This window comes from Bidens hawaiensis, unplaced genomic scaffold (assembly GCF_021521415.1).
Source record: "Bidens hawaiensis isolate Kalapana, Puna unplaced genomic scaffold, B.hawaiensis_p1.1 tig00059290_1, whole genome shotgun sequence".
In the NCBI taxonomy this organism is placed as follows: Eukaryota; Viridiplantae; Streptophyta; class Magnoliopsida; order Asterales; family Asteraceae; genus Bidens; species Bidens hawaiensis.
Window position 1 is genome coordinate 41573 of NW_027500698.1, and position 5817 is coordinate 47389.

Here is a 5817-nt window from a genome sequence, read left to right on the forward strand (position 1 = left end):
CCCGTGCGTTTTCATCACTCACTTGTAAACATAAATTAATAAACCCTCAAAGAAATAATATTTTTAAAAGAATATTACATATTAGAAAAATAAAAAGTACTGTGAGTGCATGGCAACACCAAAAGACGGAGGGACGCAGATCGAATACCTCATAAATTATATGGACTCATTAGAACTTCATTTCAATTTTTTTTTATAAAAATAGAGGGAGGGACTCAAAAGGTAGCGCTAAGAAACCACGGAGACTAATTCGTGTCATTTTAAGTTTGAGGGGTTCAAACGTGGTTTGCTCAGAAAGCACAGCAACACAAATCGGAATTCCCTCAATGTGAACGGAGCTTTTAAAATACGACTGTTGAACTCAAACGTTTTATGGCTAAATTTGCATGTGATCCTACTCGGAACTCAATACATAAAATAAAGCATAATTAAACTAGAAGGGATCATCCGTTAGGTTTTATTTTTTCTTATGATAATATATATTAATATATTTTTCTTTCCCAACAATATCTTTTTTCTTCAAAATAAATCAATAAAATAATAAGATGATTTAAAAAGCTAATTTGTTGTAAATGGATTTTCCATAGATTTCGATAGCAACTTGATGGATTAATTTGCATGGTCAAGGTTAAAAAGCAATTTTTAGGTCGGTTCTGTTTTAAACTAAAATTAAATGAGAAACTGAAATATTGGTTATTGAGTTTTGGAAACTTGTTTGATTTCGACATTTCGATATAGTTTCAATTCAGTTTTGATATTTGGTCTTTAAAAGTTTGAACAAAATATCATTTTATAATTAAAAATAAAAAAAAAATGGCTATGTTGATACTCTTTAAATACATAACTAACTGTAATACTGATGAAGCAAGGTGTCGAACATGGAACCTCCTGTATGCCGGTATGCAAAGGGAACTCATTACTAATGGAGCTACAACCTGCGTTTATTTTATTTACATGGTTTGTATATTACATTTAAATGAATTTTATAATACAATTTATGTAAAAAGACAATGTGATGTGAACAAAAGAGGGTGGCGGTATTTATTTTGGATCTATGAAATAAAACATTATAAGAAATTTGCCTTAAAAAAATACATTTTAATTTGGTTCAAAAGAAATTATTTAAATCAGTACTAATATTACTTGGGCTAAAGTTAAAACCCCATATTATTTTGGATCCGAGAGACATGCATTACTTGACCTTGGACTTTCAAATTTCAACCCAAACTTAACGAAACCATCAATAACATCAACGAGAAGTCGTCGAATCCTGAAACTAAGCGTAGATAATCTTGATCGCGTCAATGGTGATGTCCTCGGACCCGGATCTTGGAACCACCGTAACTAAAACGTTCTCATCGTCGTCGGCCTCGAGCTCCTCTAAGAGCTCCGTAAGTCCCGCACGGAAGTTGGTCTTAGTCGAACTCTTGCCCTTATGTTTGTGCGGAAGCTGTGCAAAACTTCCCGCGAACTCAGTCTGGTCCGGTGCGATAACATCATCATCCTCGTCGTTCACATACACATCGAACTTCACGTACTTCTCACTATCGTAAGTGATTCCTTGTATTATTAAAAGCTCCTCTTTGTCCTCTTTTTCCTTCTTGCTTCTTGATTTCTTCGGCTGCGGTACCAAAACCTTCACAGTCTTGTCGAGTTTCACGGGGAACGTGACATCATCGGTCTTTGCCACTTTCCCCTCGACTCTTTTGGCGATCCGGATCTTGGAGCACGTGGGACTGGCTTGCTTTTAAGCCACGGAACGTCTACTCTTTGATAATCATACCCTAGTTGGTTTGTGCGCAAACAATCTTTAACGTACACTCGGACAAGATTCTTGTGCTCATCATAGAACACAAACGATGTGTTGAGCCAATCTGAATCAGTTGTCTTTATGTTTCCTGCCCAACATTTTCCACGACCACATTCGATCAACGTTGGAGTGGTGACAATAAAAGAGCGTGTCACGCCCCGCGGAATAAAAATTCAAATTCCCGAGGTTTTCACCGTTTGTTTCCCTTGGGTCACCCACCCACCGGTGAACCGGTGTGTGTGGGCTTTGCTCCACCGATCCGCCCCCAGAAATCGGTTCTTTCCCTGCGCGGTACTCGCCTCCAAAGAATGCGGTCGGGTTGGTGGCGTTTGTCACCATTTGACGGTACATGATTGCTAGATTATTCACCTTTTCGTTATCAGTGGTGCTGGCATCTTTGCCGTTGTAGCCCAAATCTACGACTGCTTTTAAGTGAGCTTGGTTTCTTTTGGTGTCAAAGAGTGCGGATTTGGAGTCGTTGAAGTATGGTGGAATTGTCATTCCGGCCGGGGTGTCCCAGTTCCAGAACGGTAAGGCAAAAGTGGGATCGTCGATCAAACTCCCTAAAATTCTCGTAAAAGTAAAGATACCAGCGGTGGAACGGGAAGAAGAGCCATGAGTTATGAATCTGGATTTCAATATCCGGAAAGCCACTTGAAGATTGAGTGTAAGCGCCGTTGCAATACGCACAATGAATATGAGCTTGTTGCAAAAAGTTACGAGGATCGGTTTTGGGTAAGTCTTTCATGCGTTTGATCGCTTCGTTGAACTTCGCAATATACTTAGGACTAAGCAAATGAGCTGCGGGTCGAACCTTAAACGCCTGGTCAGTCGGGAACGTGAAGTCCACGACCTGACTTGAGTCCGGCGGACAACAGCCTCCACTAGTAGGAGTGCTTCCGCCGGGCTTAAACCCTGAAAGCGGGTTAGTCCCACATTTTGAAATATCTGGGGCGGCAAGTGGTGCGGCCATGGCGGAGGGAAGATTCACAGCTCCTGCGAGACCGCAAAGACCGAGGAGAACGTTTCGGCGATCAAGATTGTTGAGGAGGTTATCGGAAGAACCGGCATTGCAAGTGACTTTGTGTTTTAGTGACTTGAGGGTGCGTTTCTTGGAGGATTTTGAGAATAATGGCCAAGAAGAGACGACTGGGGAGGTGGTGGTGAAAGAAGCCATTATGTTTAGGTTTTGTGCATGGCAATATGGTGCCTAGTATGACTTATATAGAGTGATTCTTGACCCTCGGTATTTATTGTCTGTTGTATGCATGTGGCACATGCAACACTAGATAACTTATAATAAATTAAAGTGTATTATGTATCGTAGATGGTCACATCAATATATAACATATCTCGTTTTCTTTTCTTTACTTATAGCACGTACACATTTACATACAACGTATGTGGTTTCATCTTCGACCAACCGAGAATTTAACACATAACATATATTTTATATAATTAAGTATATGTTTTGGGGTTAGGGGTCTATTAACAAAGACAAAGTTTTTAAATAACTAAAGGTTTTAAGTTCGAATACCAAAAAGTAAAAAAAGAAATTTTGTCTTAAAAAACCAATTAAGTATATAATGATGACTTTCTTTGCACAAGTTTTTGATTTAGCAAGAAAATAACGGTTGCTATCTTGGAGAATACGAAATACGAATGCTTATAGGTAACTCACTAATGGCACAAGCGACCTTCAGTTGTGTTTGATGAGGTGGTATTGTGCTTCAGAACGTTGTAGCGTCATCACAAACCCGCTCGTAAGGCAAGCAAGGATCTAAACCACTTGTAGGGAAAGTGGTGTCCAAGTGAATTGCTGTTGATGACACTTAGCCGGGGGGATGGGGATTCAAGCTTTAATCACTAGCAGACTCGTGAACCTGCTTGTCACTTGATTGATCTTCTATGTGGCCATGATTTTCATGCAACACGTTGCCAGCTTACCAAAGGCTTGTTAACTTCAAATGAATCTTGTTAAAGAACACAAGCAACATATATAGTTCTTACCTACAATTAACATTTTCATAGCAAGCTTATTAATGATGAAATCTCTACTTGTACGTAGTGCTTGCTAGTCGTTGATATCTATTGTTGATTTCATGAGTATTTGCATTTTCAACAAGTTTAGCTATTTCTAAATACTAAAGTTAGGTTAAGTGATTTTATCAATAGTATATTGGTTTTTATGATATTGGTTTTTAAAACTATAAGCTATGGAATATTATATCTTTATTTAAAAGATTTCTAAATGTTCTACGGATGGAATGCGTATAAATAAAATTAATCTTCTAGCATACAAATAATAAAACAATTATTTAGCGTACAATTATTCAAAATTTTTGTGAGAGATTTTTTGTATATTATAGGATAATATTAATAGTGGTTGTGAATATTAAAGAGAAAAGTTATTTATTTATTTATTTTTCTTTTTGGTAAATTTGTGGAAATCTTGTTTGTCCTAATTTATTTTTTAATAATTATTGAAATTGATTGTAAGTATAAGAGAAATAAACTGTATGATAAATGTATAAAAATATATTATTTAATTGAAAATCAGAAAGAAATATAATATTTTTTTGTATAATTATAAAGATGAGGATAGAAGATAGGCTAGGAATGTTCTTTCACTACAACAATGAAGTAGAGTGATAATAGTTACTCTAGTTCAAAAACTATAAAATAATAATATTATTTTAATGTCAGCATAATTACTCAAACTATTTATATGTTTAGCACGCTAAATATGTTGTATTTGATCCTAACAACTTATAAACTTATTCTAAGCTTATAAAAAACTAACAACATATTTTGACTAAGTTGTAAATTAGTCTTCAATGATTTAGTCTAGTGATTTCTTTATCTTTATGTTGTTCTAGAAATCTTGATTTTAACCATGCAGACATAAACTTAGATAATCTTCATCTCTAGATTATTATAGTTTTGATTAAGTTTTGTGTTGCTTAACTGTGACTAATGGTGATCAATTAAGGGATCTGTGTGTAACATAGGTTATCAATGATGAACTAGGATTATTTTATGTCACATTGATTTAATTAAGTTATTATCAAAACATTAAGGTTGATTAAAGTTTAAACTATTATTTTCCCAACATAAATTAATATAAAAAATTTCTTAAATTAGGATTATTGCTGATTAAAATGCCAAAAATTTAGATTATTAAAATCCAATATCCCTATTCTAAACACTAGTTTATGCTTTATAATCTCACTAGATTTTATAGTCTCAACAAGACATCAATATATAATTTTATTTTGTTATTCATAATTACTACTTAAGAGTTATAATATTTAGTGACGTGTTTAATAGATAGTACTTAAGTTATATTCTTTTTTAACCTTTAACACAAACTTTTCAACATTTTTACTTCTAAATCAACATCATCGTTCATTACATAACCCAAACTTTCAACTTCACAAGAAAGACATCATTCATCATTCATCATTCATCATTCATCATTTCATACACTTAATGCTGAACAATTTTGATGCTCAACTTATATAACGTTATAAACCATGAAACCTTAATATAATAAAGTTAGTAAGATTGTGTTTTGTAGGATAACTAGCAAGAGCTAGTTACCAAAAATTTAGGATTTCTTTGGTTTAAAACCCACTAAAAGTATAATGTTGTAGGGTGGAAGAGTTGGGTAATTTTAATATAATGTGAATGTGTGTGTGTGTCCGGGCTGCTTCTCCAGGTTGTGGAGGCGTCCGGGACGTTTACCTTTTTGGAGTTCTGCACCGGTTGTTTATAAAAGTTTATAGTTGAAAAAAATAAAGAAACAAGCAAGTGCTACTTATCGCGCGACGTTACTGCCACGCAGACATTGGGACAACAAGTAGCCACCCGTTAATTTAAGCTTGTGGTACATTGGTTAACTAGGTTTAAATAGAATTAAAAAAATAAGACAAAAAGGATTGATTTTTAGTGAGGGTGAACCCCACCTTTTAAGCCCTGGTCGGCACCATCGGCTTGACGAGAAG

The 5817-nt window shown here is 35.2% G+C and overlaps 1 pseudogene; it reads right to left on the minus strand.

Moving 5' to 3' along the window:
* Positions 1–1276: 1276 nt before the first annotated feature.
* Positions 1277–3125, minus strand: LOC143602652 (polyphenol oxidase I, chloroplastic pseudogene; annotated as a pseudogene).
* Positions 3126–5817: the final 2692 nt, after the last annotated feature.